Raw genomic sequence first — 17,893 nt, forward strand, 5'->3', positions numbered from 1 at the left:
CCATTTATTTCTGTATTTGTCCATGTCCCTTTAGGTTTGTACTTCTAATATGATAGAGTGATCTTGGTGATGGAGTATCCAAGCACTGCATGTGGGTCTTGAGCTTCTGTAAGCAGGTGGAGGTAGATGAATTCAGCCTGGCAGTTTTGAAAAGTGTCATAAACTCCAGGGACCTGAAAAGAGGTAAGGTTTTTCAAATTATTTACCAGTAATTCTTTTTAGTGACGAGTACACTTAGCACTTCAGAAATGCAAAGAAAATCTTATGCTAACTGAGAAAGGTATCTGCATGAATAGCAATTTTTTATTTTCTCCCAGTATGTATTCTCATCTTTTAAATTTCATCCAGTGTTTCTCCTGACCTTCACATCTTTTGCAAGCAAACAATCACTATTCATGGCATTTTCCTTCAGATTTGTTTGCTGTTATGTATTGGTTCTAAAATTACAGGTCTCATCCAGTTTTAATATTTTTTTTTCGTTGTCACTGATAGTAGTACAGATTATGTCATGAATGTGCACCAAAAGTAGTTGCAATGCTGTGGAAAGGAGAAATAGGCTTGTTAAAAAATCACTTTCTTATTTAATTCTTTCATATTATTCCTTTATTTAATTTTAATAGGAGATGGGACAACCTGCAATGCAGATTTTATAGCTCTTATACACTAATTTACACTTGATACTTTTTTCCCAATTTACTTCAACAAGATAATTGTACTGACTGTGCGATGGTGAGTGAAAAAAGATTAGGGTATGTAGCATTCCAATGTTTTTGACAGCCTGATGTATTGCAACTTGTAACGTACAAGTCCTTTCAGTGTTATTCTCTCTTGCTCATTAAAACTAAGAACAAGGTTTAGGAATCTGACACTACTTTTCTTGACTGCCTTTAAGGAAGAGCAGAAATAAGCTGTTTGCACTGGTGACACAGATCCCATTCACATGTTCATACTTGTGACCTAAGGGCTAATTTCCTCTTTCAGTTTCCTTCTCATTTTCAATCTGAGACTGAAGGAAAATGAGGATGGAGATGACCAAGTGACACCTCCAGTATCTGTGAAATCAGATGGCTTCGTATTCTCTGCTGACTACCAGGTAAGGGCAATGCCTGGCTCTGCAACAATTGTTTCTCTGAGATGCTAGCCTAGGGGGAGTAATTGCATGTCTTTGTGCCTGGTGGAGAGGAGAAGACCGAGTCCAATAATTTTTGTCAGATATGACCTTTCAGTGCACTCCACAGTGCAACCTGGGATCTCTGTCACCAGCTCAGCTCTTATGTAGCTCTTGTCCAGTTTGCAAGATTTCTTTTCTGTAGAAACAGGAGGGCTAGAGGGAGAAAGGGGTTGGTGTACATCTGGCTTCTTTCCTCAGAGGAGGGTTAGGATGTTGTGGAGTGCAAACTTCTATCTGGGGCCACAGAAGTCCCTTTAGAGTTAGGCATCAGGACACAATGAAACAGCATCCTTGATGGGATTCCTACTAATGGGTGAAGTCCTGCGCAAATGCTCAAAAAATGGGTGACTTGCTTCATAGCAACTCCTTTCCTCTGTTGATGGAAGTGTATCTTGGGTTTTGGTAGATTTTAGATCATGTTCTACCTTCTTCCCCATAATTGACCATGGATAACAGAGCAGGAAACTTCATACCAGAGAGAGGAATGGGTCATGCAGCATAAAAATCAGTCCTGGAAAGAAAAGAATATTCCTGTCACATGTTTAAACACTATATGCACTTTTAGTTCCTAAATGGGGAAAAATAAGTGGTGAAAATAATTCTGCCATGTGCCTTAGGGTCTCTGGGTTGACACTTGCCTTGTGTCACTCATATACCTCCACAGGTATAAAGATCTGATTAGGAGCATGGTAATTCAGCAGAACAGAGTGAAAGGTGGACGATCATTCCAGCAGATAAATGTCTCAATAAGTCAATCTGACTTTTGTACTTTGAGTTTAATATCTATTGTATACCAGCCAAACCAACCTTTTAGATTTAATAGGACAGTCTCTTGACTTTGTGAAAGTTGCAGTTCACTGGGCATTATTCCAAAAAGCATCCATTTCCAGCACTGAAATGACTTTCAAGATCAAACCGTGCTTTGCATCTCTGGTTTTCACTAAGATTACACTGTATCCATTACCCTATCAAAATGAAAGACAAAGTAGAAGTGGCTTTTCTCTCTCATTTAATCATCACTGTTAAGAGTTATGGTTATAAGGGCAGTGCACAGTGGCAAATTTTCACATTATGGAGTACTGTGAGAACTGCCTGAGCCTGACATGGGAGATTTTAAACTGTGTCCTATGAAAAACATAAGCCACAGTTGTCTATGCACTGTGCCAGCTTAATATTGAGAAGGAAAAATTAAGGTGTCTTTAAAAGGTTGTCTTTTAATGAAGCTGCAGTATTTAGAGTCTAGTGAGGGATTATAGAACTCAACAAACTAAATGGTAAAAATTCTTTGTTGTGAAGTAGACAGAGTATTGCTGTACCCTACCTGGAACAGAAATCTTTGTGTTTTCCCCTAAAGGCTGTGAATAGTTAGGCTTTAAGTTCAACTTAAAGCTGGGCAAATAATAGAAAAAATAAATCACAAATATTTCGAATTATTTGGAAAGTGAAACAGCTGGCCATGTTTTCTTGCTTTTTATGTTCATCTATTCACAAATATTTGTATTCGTGTGAGTAAAATTTTATTTGTACAAAAGTTTATTAGAAAAAGATTTTTAGGTTATAAGCTGAAATCTGTTTCATAGTATACCAAATCCATTTCATGTAAAAGTAAAAGTAATAGATTTTTGGGTTTCCAATTAAATTTGTCAGAAGGCACTTTTCTTTCTCTTCCCCTGCTCCCTCTCTCTTCCCTAGGTATAACTCAGAGTAGGAATGGGCCATGATATTAGGAAAAATTTCTTCACCAAAAGGGTTGTCAAGCACTGGACCAGGCTGCCCAGGGAAGTGGTGGAGTCACCATCCCTGGAAGTATTTAAAAGAGGTGTAGGTGTGGTGCTTAGGGACATGCTTTAGTGGTGGACTTGGCAGTGCTAGGTTAATGGTTGAAGTCGATGATCTTAAAGGTCTTTTCCAACCTCAATGACTCTATGAAACCCAGTCCCTTGCTGTCCCAACTACCACCATTACATATCTCCATATAGCAATTCAATACTCCGTATAGCAATTCAATATCTCCAATTCAATATCTGTATTATTCTGGGTTTTTTAGAATAATGATTATCGAAAACTCTATCTAGATCAGCTATTTAACAGTCCCATTGTAAAAATTCTTTTATACCCTTCCCTGGGGTGACTGTTGATCTATCTTCATAGTGGTTTTTCTATACCATCTTTCTTTCTTTCTGTCTATCCATTATACGCTTCTTCCTAATTAGAACTCACTTGTGTGAGTATCTGCCAAAGAATAAGGAAGATGTACCAAGAGAAAGAGTCCTCCTTTGAACTAAGCAAAACTTCACTGGAATACACTCTTCCAGAGGTTCAGCAAGAAGATACTATTCTTGTAATGCCTATGGGTACTTTCCTTTAGTTTCTCAGGGAGGACTGGGCACACAGTCAATCTGCTAGTTTGTCCCAGCAGTCCTGGTGTAGAGTGGTGAAGGGTAGGACTCTGAAGACCAAAATATTCATGCATGCTGTTTATATGAAAGTAAAGAGCTGCTGCACCATGCTGACAGAGGAGTCTGTGAGGAGGGCGATTCTGCCCTCAGGCTGCAGTCTGGGTCAAGCAGCTCCCTGAGCCACAGCGGCAAGCAAGCAAGCATTAAGCATAGAGTCCTCTTGGACAGGGTGTTAGATAGCTCCGGTCAGCTTACCAGGTCCCGCCATTAAAAGTTACCTTACGGTGCTGAGAGTCATGATGGGGCCATGAATGTGTGGCCAGGCCAGGAACTGCCAAAGGCATCGCTGTGCCATACCAAGAGGTACACCTGGGTGGCCAGGCACCTCATCGCCCAGCCCACATCAGCTGAAGCTGAAACTTTTGAAGTAGGCTGGACTCCAAGTGACGCAGACCCATATCCTTGCAGTGAGAGAAAGTCTGAACATTAAGGATGGCAGCTGACTTTCTTAGAATAATCCAAAACATCTGGCCAGAGATATTTAAGGGGCCCAGAAAGACATAGTTTTGGAATATCTTAAAAACAAAAACCCAAACCCCTCAAACTTTTTAATCCATTAACCTGGCTTCCCTTAATTGCCTTTGCTTTACTCTCTTTCTTCCATGAATGTACTTAAATATCATGAAGTGTAACATCAAGAAAGGGAAGAGCAGAAACATATTCCAAGGTGACCTACTACAAACAGCAATATTAATTCCTTAAACACAATTTTCAAGCTTGTCATAGGCCAAATGTTGCTGACATAAGGTCTCCAAATAATTACAGGTTGCAGTCAGATTCATAAAAATAAAAGTATGTTCATGAACAATTCATTTACTTAATTGTTGCTCTACATAGCTTGTATACAGGACAAATGGCAGTAGCAAATGTATAGTTCATGTGCTTTTTAAGAGGTAGTGGCTTCCTTCAGCAGTAATGAGAATATCTTGACTGCTGGTGAACATGAGAAGACAGTGTGGCCAAATTAACAGTGAGAATGTGTTTCATAAATGTGGTAGTACTGAACCTACTACAATATTGGTATTTGGCTAAATTCTTTCCTTGGCTAATAATCAGACACATAATTCTAAGAGCAATCAGGTCACTTCAAAGTCCCCCAGTATTTTCAGATGGATGTAATTTCTTCATTGTCTTGTTTCATCTGGCTATCAAGCGTTGCATTCTCCTGAAGGGAAGCAACACTAAGGAAGTGTTGTAGTGTTGGTACATTTTGGTAGATTTGGTACAAAGTTAGTACAAAGTGTGGTAGATTTTGGTATACATACAGCCCTTTAACTCATCCATGTTTGGTTTTTTACTAATTAAATGTCTGTGTAATTCTTAACTACTTATACTTTACTGAGATTAACTATTACTGTTTGAAACTAATATTCAATATGCACATCTGGAAAACAACAGAGGGGCTAGTAAAATTGACTGCAAATCTAATATTCCTCTAGCCAGCACAGCCTCAAGCTAAAAAGCAGTTAACATGCTGGAATCAGACAGCTCCTCTGCTTCCTCAAGAGTCTCTAGCTCTGCATTATAAAATACTGAACTGCATTTTCAAACACTTTGCCAAAAAGAGCAATCAGTGTTTTTCTATTTAAAAAGCAAGGGAATAATCCTATTCATCTTTCGTCTGAAAACTTCCTAGGAAATTCTGGGGAGTTCCTTGGGTGAGGACCCTTCCCCATCTTCATTCTACCAATGCACCTAGCCTTTGAGTTCAGTGGTGCATGGGCTCACAGACACCTCTGTGTTTCTGCACAAACCCTTAGAAAGCTTTCCGTTAAGTTGGTTTCCAAAGTTTGTAATTGGCCTCGCTAACTATAGCTGGTAGACAGCATGTGAGGTGTTTCCATTCTTTATATTTAACCCGGCTTTTGTCCCTCTGTTGTGTTGCTAACTGCAGCAGAAGGCACTAGTGAACAATGAGTGCTGAGAGGGGTTGAGTGTCTTAGAGGTTAAGATGCAAAATCTTCACCCAGATAATGAAAATTGCTCTGTTGACAGGGATTACACCTTTGAGCAGTGACCTTATGTCATCCGAGTCAGTTTAAGATGCAGTTGTATAAAAGACTGCTTCAAACGTAACCCCATGTTACCTGTGGAGGGGTTTTTTTGGTTGTTGAACAATGATGATGAGGAGAAGCTTCATGAAAGTATCATGTGTTGCCAATATTTTTACACATAATAAGTGCTAGTTCAGCTTGTGGGTTGTTTCATTTTCTATTCTTTCCTGAGGCAGCTTCTCAGCTTGCTGGAAAGCTATGTTTGTCGTATTGGACAGGAAATAACTATGATTACACCTTTTCCAGGACTAATGGCAGGGGGGTTGAGTGGGGTGTGTAAAACAATGAGGTAGCATGGTGTACGGGGGGAAAAATATTGTGATTTTTACTAGCAATTAACAATATAACAAATAACAAGAGGAAAGCCTAAAACGTTTGCTCTGTAACATGACTGTCTGTTGGGTTTTTTCACTGGAGCCCCAGGAGTTAAGTGTGTGGCTCCTAATGAAAGCCTATTGGGTTTAGGCACCCTTAAGTCTTCATTGTATCTCTTGGAATTAGAAAGTGGATGTGTGTAGCACATGTTCCCAGCCTGCTTTGCCTCATTGTAATTCCTACAATACTTGGTTCCTTATCTTTAACCCATTTCTGAAATCGATGGTGTCAAGCCTCTCTGGCTTCACATAATCTAATATGTTTTAAAAAATGATTTTTCTTGCCATCTTATTCTTTCTGCCTCACTTCTGCATCTTCCATCGACTTTAATTAAGCTTTCCTTGGGCTTGTGACCTTGGTGAGCTTTTAAAAATAAAGTGAACTGACTTGCAAGGTGATTTTTCCCAATCTTTTTGTAGCCCTGCTGGAAATTCACTTTGTGTGGTGTTTGAAAATATAGGCTGTTCATTTGGGTTCATCATATGTGCACAGAGTGGCAACAAGGAGAAACCTCAGCCTTCTAATTACTACATTGCAGTAAATAGTTCATTTCTCTATAATTTATGCTTTGACTTTTCTACCCCTTTAGGACCTAACTATACACTGTTGTTTTTTAAAAGAAAGATAGAAAAGATTTGTTCTTTCAGGCAGGCAGTATTGAAAAAAAACCTTTTTAAAAAAAGAGTGCAGAGTAAAAGATGTGTAGAAATGCCTAACAGAGATTCTCAGCATGCTTGTTATCTTCCTTACCACTTTTTTCCCAATCTCAGAATAGATGGGTAGAAGTAGATGACTCTTCCTAATTCCATTTATAATTGCATTTGGCTGGCTTCCGTCAAAGGTCTGAATAGTAGCTCTTGTCCTGATTTTCACTGCTATGGAATCTACATATAAATCACTACACAGTCATACTCTGGAAGGCTGAATACAAAATACCCCTAAAGCTGACATTATAGGTACTAGATCTACAGAAAGTCTTACATGCAGAATGACTAAATGGGGCTAAAACTTGAAAGGATTTTTTTTTGTTTGTTAGCTTGGTCTATTCTTTCTTACTTGGAATCATTCTTTTTGTTAGCTTCTGTGCCTTGTGGATGGTAAGGAGTGTACAACCCCACAGAGAGCTTTATGCAGCTCTATAATTACTTGCCTTTGCAGAGGCTTCTCTCCCTGCATTCATCAGGGAGCTGGAGGAGTTAGCAGAGTGCGGGTGACCTGCCCAGTCCTGGCCCTTTCGTAAAAATCACATCATGCTGGAGCACCCACTCAGGTTAAGTAATGAAGGTAGTAGTAGATGTGACTGCATACAGAGCAAACTCACAATAGGGGGAAAAAAAAAAGCTTTTATAGGTATTATATAATGTAGTAAGTAACACAATAGAAATCTTAGTAAAGGCTGGCATTTTAGTATTAGGTTGAAGTAAATATTATGATGAAGACTACAGTGTGCTCTGACCTAACAACCTATGCAAGTCCTCATTTTTTTTTGCTAGGAATGTACTTTGGATTAGTCATTACTTAAGACAGTAAGCTCCTTTCTTTTGAAAAAAGCAATCTCTTCAAAGAGATTATGCTCAGAGTTAGCAAAGACTAAACTTTGAATTAACCATGACTATCTGACATACCGCGAAATTTATCAGTCCTTCTTGATATGGTGCATTTAAAACTCTCCTAATTCCTAGTATTCCTCAAGCCATATTCTAGCATGATGTAGTTTTCCACTGCAGGCCTTTAAACGAGGTTGTGAACGTCAGATTTGTTTTATTTGGATGCCTTAGTATATAGCCCAGCAAACTGCATCAGATCCTTGCAGCAGTATTGAATATTTTGTTTTTAGAACCAGAAACAGTACATCAGTTCAGCAAAGTGTGATCCCTTCCTAACACAGCTGCAATGCTTTTGAAATGCAAGAGCTCTGCGCAGGTGTATACTGTGCTTGCAATGAGCTTGGGTGTCTCTAATGTACTGCTGCAGTGCTCTTTATGGACATAGCCTCACTGAATAAGAGGGGATGACTCTCTGCCATGAAATTAGACACGTGACTTCATATGGTACTAGATCAAGGCATAACCCTGATTTTAAAGAGCATTGATTTAGTAATTCAGGTCAAATTTAATGTAAGGTATTAACAGTGTCATAAAATTATTAACAGCAACTCCTTGCCATCTATGAAAAATGAATGTTTCAAACAGCTATGACATTAAAGTCATACCAGCTTTATTTCTTTTCTCTTTTTAATCCTCTAGAGTCAGTCTATTGTCACTATTGTATTTAAGAGAAAAGTTAGAAAAAGAATGCTGAGAGCAGACAGGCTGCAAATTATTTTTCATGTGCACTTTTTCCCCATGAAGCACTTCTTGGTATTTAAAAATGCATTTGAATGTTTTTCTGCTCCACTTTTGCAGCCTCCACTAAGACTTCAAGCCTTGAGGCTTTTAGACAGACTTCTATTGAAAGATATGAGATGATGAAGGAATAGGAGAGCCGCTCCTCAGAAGAGCCTGGACCTTTGGGCAATACGGATACTGCCTTTAGAACTGGAGAGGCACTATATGCTGTTCCAGCTGTGTGGTGGCATGAAGTGCATCCTTTTGCCTGATACTATTGCTGTCAGAGTCTGTTGCATTCTGTACAGACGTTCTGCTCTTAAGAAACAAATACCTTTTTTTCATAAGGCTTGAAGGCAATCCCTTAAATGTCTGAGCATAGATCGATGTTCGATTTAATAAATCCGGTAGATAAGGGTGAGGCTTTTTTTGTCATAATCTGGAATATGTACAGTATCAGCAAGAAACTCTCAGGCACTTTTATTTTGGTATCTGAAACTCAGCATCTCTTAAGCAACTTAAAGATAAATTACCACTCTTTACAGTCCACTTTGGAATCCATATTTAGTCAACAGCATTTAGGATTAAGTTTAAAAGAATTCATTGCTCCCTGTCCTGTTGGTACTAGCTAGCATTCATTGGAGGATAGATTTATCAGACTGATTTTCAAGCTGTATTTACAGGGATGTTTTGGAAATTTCCTTTTCTCTAACAGGTAGATCCAGACCAATGTGTAAGATCTATGCTTCCAGTGCCTTAAATTTATTCTACATTAGAGTGGCTGCTCAAGGTATATTATAGCAGAAGCTCAGACCCATTCTAGGCTTGTCTAAAAAGTTTTAAAATAGATACTTACAATTAAAAAATATAGAGTATTTGTACTGATAAATAGATCCTGGGTTAGGGGTAGACTCCCTGAATGTGGTGCTGCTTTATCGGCCACCATTCTGAATCTGGAATAACTGGCAATCCTGTGTTCCGCCCCCTTTGATTACAGAGCAGAGCAGCATGAGAGAAAAGGGCCGATGTCACTTCCTGTGTTGGCTATCTTACAGCAGGTATTCTGGGTTTAGTTTGATTGTTCTGATACTTGTTATATAGTACACTTACCCTCCAGATTTGCACAGGCTAAAATATGTATTAAACCAGATCTTTGGCATTTTACTATTTCCATTTGATGTAAATTAGAAGTTCATTACAAAATTCCTAAGCATAATTGCATAAATGGGGATGAGGATGTCAGGTGACATTCCTCTAGATTTTTAGACCTCTGTGATGGGTTGACCCTGGCTGGTTGCCAGGTGCCCACCAAAGCCGTTCTATCACTCCCCCCTCCTCAGCTGGACAGGGGAGAGAAAATATAACAAAGAGCTTGTGGGTCGAGATAAGGACAGGAGAGAGATCACTCACCACTTACCGTCACGGGCAAAACAGACTCAACTTGGGGAAAATTAACTCACTTTATTACAAATCAACCAGAGTAGGGTAATGTGAAATAAAACCAAATCTCAGAACACCTTCCCTCCACCCCTCCCTTCTTCCCGGGCACAACTTCACTCCCGAATTCTCTACCAACCCCCCCAGCGGCACAGGGGGACGGGGAATGGGGTTTACGGTTCATCACGCGTTGTTTTCTGCCGCTTCATCCTCCTCAGGGGGAGGACTCATCACACTCTTCCCTGCTCCAACGTGGGGTCCCTCCCACGGGAGACAGTCCTCCACGAACTTCTCCAATGTGGGTCCTTCCCACGGGCTGCAGTTCTTCACGAACTGCTCCAGCATGGGTCCTTTCCACGGCGTGCAGTCCTTCAGGAGCACACTGCTCCAGCGTGGGTCCCCCACGGGGTCACAAGTCCTGCCAGAAAACCTGCTCCATGGGCTCCTCTCTCCACAGATCCGCAGGTCCTGCCAGGAGCCTGCTCTAGCGCGGGCTTCCCACAGGGTCACAGCCTCCTTTGGGAACCCACCTGCTCCGGCGTGGGGTCCTCCCCGGGCTGCAGGTGGATATCTGCTCCACCGTGGACCTCCATGGGCTGCAGGGGGACAGCCTGCCTCACCATGGTCTTCACCACGGGCTGCAGGGGAATCTCTGCTCCGGCGCCTGGAGCACCTCCTCCCCCTCCTTCTTCACTGACCTTGGGGTCTGCAGGGTTGGTTCTCTTACATGTTCTCACTCCTCTCTCCGGCTGCCGAATTCTGCCTGTCCCAACTTTTTCCTTCTTAAAAATGTTATCACAGAGGCGTTACCACTATCACTGATTGGCTCGGCCTTGGCCGGCGGCGGGTCCGTCTTAGAGCTGGCTGGTATTGGCTCTCTCTCTCGAACACAGGGGAAGCTTCCAGCAACTTCTTACAGAAGCCACCCCTGTAACCCCCTCGCTACCAAAACCTTGCCACACAAAACCAATACAACCTCTAATGTGGAAATGATCTGTATTTTCAGCTGTAAAGAATAATACGCTTAACTCAGGGTGATACATGAATCATTTTGCCGTTATCATATCTTATGATAAAATAACTTGACTTTTCAATATATATAACTTTTTCATGTTAATAGTTGGTGAATTTCCTTTTAGATTCAAATATGAACTGAGCCATTTTTTCTTGTCGTACTGTTTATTCCTTAGAGCAAAAATTTATCTTGCTTTTACTTTTATTTCAAATGTGCTCTTAAACATTTGTCCGACTGAAACATGATTCTGATTCAGTGCATACATAGTGCATTTGAAATAGTCCCAACAAAACTTGATGCTGAAGCTTCCCATCTGGAGGACGGTTGCTCATAAGAGAACATATAGATAGGAATTAAACTTAAGGTGGCTGACAATTAACATTCTCCAGGTCAACTTCAACTTCAAAGTGGGTTTCTGTTCACATTTTATTGTTATTTCCACTTTGTGGGTCCAGATCATGGACTTTACATGGTTGATGCTTCTGAAGGCTTTGAGAAATCCATCAGTGTTGCTCTGGATTCATTACCTCTCCAGACGTAATATCTGATAAATAGGATGCTCTTCATAGTTAGTTCTTGTCTTTGCTATACTGACCATGTACATAAGAAGGAAAGTCCTGTGATTCTGAAGCAATTCATGGCTGAGCATGCATTCAAGATGATACATGCATATGAAGAACACCTGAAAATTTGCTTTTATAGCCCATCTGATCAACATCAGTAACTGAGGAAAAAGAGATTCTGTATCTAGACACACAAGGATGCATAGCTGTTATGCAACAATAATTTTTAAGGCAAAGTACACAGCCACTTGAAAGACGGTAATTCATTCTTTAGAGCTTCCTGTCTTCCTCTCCGACTCTTGAGTTGTCGTGATCAACTTGTCACAGCTATGTTGCTTTGAAGAAAGTTTTCTCTGTGACAGGCAAATATGTGTGTTGCATGAGTATGCAAACATGCCTTAAATCATTATTATATAACACATCCTCAGGCACTACTGAATCCATTTGCAGAATATCTGGACTTTTTGAATTTTAATAAACCACCTCTGACCAAAATATCTGAGAAGACCCCTACTGCTGGAACAGCCTCTGTTATGTGTTCCTAAGCCTCTCCTGGGTAGAAGATTAAATGGGTTGAGAACAACCAACTAAGACCACCAAGGTGAGAGACAAAGCAAAGAGAGATGGTCTCAAGGAGGAGAAGACTGAATAGTTACAGTATGGTGAGCTGAAGTGCTGCTAAACATGGAGGGCCAGAATCACTCCAGCTGTGGCAACTGAATCCAAGCTTGTTCTGCCAGGTGTGGTTATTTAATTTCTATTTGGATGGTGATAGAAGGCCTTGACATTGATGAGTTCAGTTACAGTAGGTGTTGGATAGTGCATGAAGATTCAGGCCATTTCTGAACAACCTACAAGCTAAACAAAACAGTTGAGTTATCCCATTTTATAATAATCATTAGGAAGTAAGTGCCCAAATAGATCTATGGATCTGTTTCAGCATGTCTATAAAGGTTAGATGGGTGTCTGGGGGCCATGAAGAACTGAGCCCACTGGCCCCTGCCAATGGCCTAGTAACTGATTTGTTGACTGGAGTGCAGGCATCACTTCAGCTGCTCTCATTCCTAGGAGAGTGTGAAAAGGGAATGACGACTTTCATACTTGCTAACATTTTTAAAAGTACATGAATATTTTTGGTACATGAAGGAATAGAGTACAGGAATCTCCTCACCACTACTTATGAATAGGGGATGCCAAGCAGGTAACTTTCTGCCCAGTAATGCTCCTTCATGTTTTGATCATTTGGCACACTACAGAGATATATACTAAACTTTCACTACAGTCAGTGCCACCGTCACCCGCTTTCAGTGGGCAGGATTGTAACCTGCCAATTTGCTGATAAACTGTCTGTTATGACTAAGAATCAGCTATTGTCTATTATAGTAATCTCATACATTTAAAAGATATAGTGGAAATAAAAATGGTTCAATATGACAAAAAGAACAGCATAGGAAAATTTCGAGTCATTGAAATATCATTAAAATTCAACACCTATCAGCCCTGCCAACGGGTAGAGGAATTCTAGAAGCAGATTTGTCTCCGAGCCTTAAAATATTACTAATGAGAATAATTTAAAGGTCTAAAAAAATTATTTGAACCTTCTTAGATTTCTCCCTGACCATGTTTTATGTGTTCACAGGCATCTTCTATTTTAGTAGAAGTATGGATGCTATGACTATCTCACATGGAAAAACTGTTCATATAAAAAATTAAGAAGAGCAAAATAAAAATGGAGAACAGAGGAAGAAGAGCTCAGTGTGATTCAAAGCAACATGTGTGTAGTCTTCATACTGGAAATGTTCATGTTTTGTTTGTTTAAATTTTGTTTGCTCTCCAGCTCTGTTGATGATGAAAGTTTCTCTCTTCCTTATGTTAATATAATTAAGGAATTATAAAGTGCAAAATTTTATGATTTTATTTTTCTGAAGTGACTTTTTCTACTTTTATCTCTTCTTGATGGAAAAAAACCTACCTGAAATACAAAGTATAATTAAGGGCAAAGATTGACTATTCAGAGGATCTTGGGGCAAATTTATCTTGTCAATGTTAGGGGAAGTTAAACAGCTATGGCAAAAAAATTGCTTATGACAAAATTTCCCCTTCCTAGTAATGTATTAAATGTTTCTGCTGCTGACTTTGCTCTTTAAAGTGCCACCACAATTATATTAGAGTCAGTGAGAGGGTGCACTTGGTACCCCGTCCCTGGCTGAGCTTGCTCACTCTTTCTTTTGCTCTCCAGCTCTTACCATGGTGGTAGTTCACATCAATATGTATTCCTACATTTCAATATGCTCAATAAGGAATATAAATATCTCTCTCTTAGCAAACCTGCTGTGGATAAGTAAGTGTTTGGACCAGTGTATTTCTCTGAGATTTGGTGCTTACTTCAAGGAAGCTGTATTCAGCCCTGTTCAAAAGATATAGCCCATGTTTTCTGAGCTCAGGATGAGTTATCTTAGTAAAGAAGAATTCCTTGCTCACATGTTTTTTTTTTTTGTTAATGGGAACAGGTGTATCGGGTCAGGAAATATTCTCATTTCAGAGACCTGAAAGGAAACTCCAGCTGTCAAATGCAGTTGAAATGTGAGACAGGCCGTCTTCTTATATAAGAAGGAATTGAGGTATACTGACTGCTAGCATCTGAACAGGTAATGTATACTGCTTAACACTTTTGAAGGCTGACCATTCAAGATCTGTCCTTCAAGGACGCCTTTTTGCTCCTGCTCCAATTACACTTGCTTAAGAGAGAGAGAGGGGGGCTGGGGGAAGACAAAACAAAAGGCCCATAACAGCTTTCTGGTTGATAGCATGGATTCAGGGGAGCTTGTTATAGTGAACAGATATTACTTTCCAATACCTCTGCAATAAAATTTTGCTCTCAGCAAGAATCCATATTTTTACTGAAAAATAAACCACGATTGTTTAGCCAGATGTATTACAATAAACCTTGGAGTGTGACTGGGGAAGAACACATGGCTAGTAAAGAAATAAATTTTTAAGTTAAATGTATTCATTGCCAGTTGATATAATGCAGGTTTTTATGTACTGCATCAAGTTAAATCTAATGTCTAACCAAAAAAGAAAGCCCTTGAAAAGGGATAATATAAAAAAATAAAATGAGAGAAAAGGGAAAGAGAAATTATTAAAATCTGTGCTAATAAGTTGAGATCTGCTTTGCCAGAGGCATGTTTAGCATTGGAGAACCAGAATATACAAATGAGATTAAAATTTTGCAGTAATGATGGAGTTGTGCAGTTAATGTGCATTTCCAGAGCTGCAGAAAAATAAAAAAAAATATGACTTCTTAAGATTTGTTTTAAACTGACTGATATAGCTACTCGGTTTTCTACTAGATATGAATCGCCAAGACAAAATTAACCTAAGTTGTCACAGGTTTTAAGATTTGGGGATTTTCTACACACCTATAATGAGTTACTATATAAACCATCTACCACAGTGCCAAGCAGCATAGCATTTCCCCCTTTTTTTTCTTTTAGAATAATCAAAATGTAAGTACCTCCTATTTAAGTGCAAGAGCTTCTTGCCTTTCTAAAACTCTGGCAACTTTCTGAGTCATCAGAGAGCATCAAGGGAGATGGTTCCAAACTAAGTCTCTCACTTCACCCACGTGTTGAAGGTTTTTTGAATGCTGTCTCCTCTATCTTTCCTGATGTGCTCTAAATTTGCATGAAAATGGTTAGTAGAATAGAAAGCTTTGAGGATTATTGATAGAGCGTGATAGTGTTGTGGGTTCTTGTAACCATGCCATGGGTTAATAAAGGACAAGTCAGTGAATTACAGAAACTTTGTGCCCTGTTTTTTCATCTTAAGTATAATGTGAATACTTATTGATTCAAAAAGATACTGTGAGGCTTCATTAAAAAATATTGCCTTTTACAGGAAAACAACTAAATCTTATCAATGAAGCATATATTAGCTAAAAGCTAGATGTTGATTTGAAGTCAATAGTGACAGTACATTTTATTGAAGGGATTCTTCATATCATTTAGTAAAACACTGAGGTTTTCTTTTATTAATATTTTGTAGGTTCGTGAGTGTTGAGTGTAAGATACTTACAGAACTGTGAATTACTGCTACTTATTACCCATTCTGCTTTTTGCCCATTCTGCTTTCTGCATCTAGGTTCTGGCAGTTCATCAAAAGTAGCAGAAAAATTCCAATAAAAGACTCGTCTTAGATATTGTACATACAGTATATGAAACAAAAGACATTCTTGTAGCTTAATGATCCTGTATGGGAGCAATCTTGAATGAAATGGTTGGTATTTTTGTTTCGTTTTGCTTTTCAAAGATGGACAATCTGCAGCTGGCTTGATGCCTAGTGGTTAGTTAGTGGCAAGTTAAAGGTAAATCTGTCAGCTGAGAGCAGATAACCATCCTGCATTGATCTAGTTGAGGAACTAGCTTCAGCAGCACTGTGCCAAGGATGCTGCCACAAATGAAGTGAAAAATGCTGGCAACCATGGTGTTCCAGTTAATTGTCCTGATAATGATACTGGAAATGATGATCCTCATTGTGGAAGTGATTAGCCTGCATTCAAAGGGTCTGCACCTGCTTTTATTGAATTCAGAGGCAGCTCTGAAAGGGGTTAAAGTTAGCTGCTAACAGTATATTTGCAGTATAGCAGGAGTGAGCACACTTTTATCCACCCCCCTCCTCCCCTTTTTTTAACAGCAATTAATTTCAGCAATTACTCTTCCTCCTTTCTGGTTTATTGCTTGGATACCACTAAGGCCACCTTTGCACCAGTGTTGCAATAGTAGTATCAGTTTAATTGGAGGCTTACCACACAGCGCCCACAACCCTTACTGATTACTGACATGGGTGGTACTACTGGAGCATGAATGATATAGGAGATACGAGGGAGGGAGGATTTTAAGGCTAGAGCTGCCAAAAGGAGTATTTGTGAAGCCATCTTAGGATGCCAGTTCCCAGCAAGCAGAGCTGACTCACAAATATGCAGCTTCTGTATAACTTGAGCATCATTTTCAGTGAGTTAGTATTCCTGTGACAGAGTCACACCTCTGTTCAGCTCACAGTCTGAGATGATCAGCTGGGATCTGGAAGCTTCACAAGTGCGTGAATTCAGGGCTGACCCAGCCACAAGCTGGATGAGAAACACTGCATTTCCATTTGGATTGAATTCCACACCACTGTGGCTTCCAGACAAGAGCTGGCTTGTTTCTTGTTGATTTGGAGGACAAGCCACTAGAAGTAGTAACCCTGGGGAAATGAGTTCTGCTGGCTGATCTCCCTGGTAAGAGTAAAGTGGGGATAACATTATGCAGTGTGTTAAAGATACAAAGCATTTTAAAAAACCAATGGTGTCTTCGATGAAAAGCAGCAGAAAAAACCCCTTCATTTCTTTTGTCATTTGTCATACTATCTAGTGTGCTGTAACTGAAAGAATATTTACTTTTTGCTGTTGTATGAAGTAAAAAGGGTTATACTTACTTATTTTTATTCAACTTTGAATTAAATTTTTATTTAAAAATGACTGGGACTGGCAAGTGGTAAAAAAAATCTTGCTCATAATGGTCAGAGACCCATTTTAAAATTTTCATTCTGGACAGTATGCAGTGTGGAGAAAAATCTAGGCATACTAGTGTTTTCACATTGTTCCAAAGGCTTTTAAGGTTGGAATAGATTATTCTGATCAGAACTTGACCTCCTGTCTGTAGCATGTGCCACAAAACCTAACTTGTCAAAGGAGTTTCGTTTTCTTCTTGCTGCCTTTAGCTCACCCTGACTAGCTTACCGTGAATATTCAAGATCTGACAGGCTTCAAGGAAAATATGCTGGAATTTAGAAAACATACCTATCAAATTGAATGGGTAGATAGTCTGATTGTAATATGATATTTTCAGGTGAATCAATCACCATAGTATTGGGTTTTTTTAGTGCTTATATGTGCACATACTTCCTACTCATCCTGAGTGATTAAACACTTACCAAGAATGGCTTACCTTCTCATAGACCTTTCTAATCTAATTACTGCAGTGGATTAATTCACCTTTCTGAAGGTGTTTTTTTGCGCAGCTCTGGTTTTTCACTTGAGGCCCATATTGGGCTTTAAAGACATCCATCACAGGCCTTACAGTACACAAAATGCACAACCAAAAATTGTTATTTTCATATCAGAAGGGAGGATATGTAACAAAGATTAGGCAGTCACCATCACCAGCTTCCATTTTTTAATGACTTCCCCAGTCGTCTGAAAAAAAACCAAACCAAAACACCTCACCCCAAAAGCAGGCAATACTCATTTTACAGATAGCATAGAGACAGTATTTTGACTAGGTGAAGGATTGCAATTGAGATCATCTTATTCCAGTAGTTTGTAAAGCCACCACTACTACCACTAGTTATTTTATAATGTTGCTTATATTTTAGAGCTTCCTGTCCCAAAAGGTTTGGGGGAACATCTGAGAAGAAATCTTGTATTAAGTCAAGTTAGGTAAAAGGAGATTC

The sequence above is a fragment of the Aquila chrysaetos genome, chromosome 7, assembly GCF_900496995.4.
Source record: "Aquila chrysaetos chrysaetos chromosome 7, bAquChr1.4, whole genome shotgun sequence".
NCBI classification, from domain to species: Eukaryota; Metazoa; Chordata; class Aves; order Accipitriformes; family Accipitridae; genus Aquila; species Aquila chrysaetos.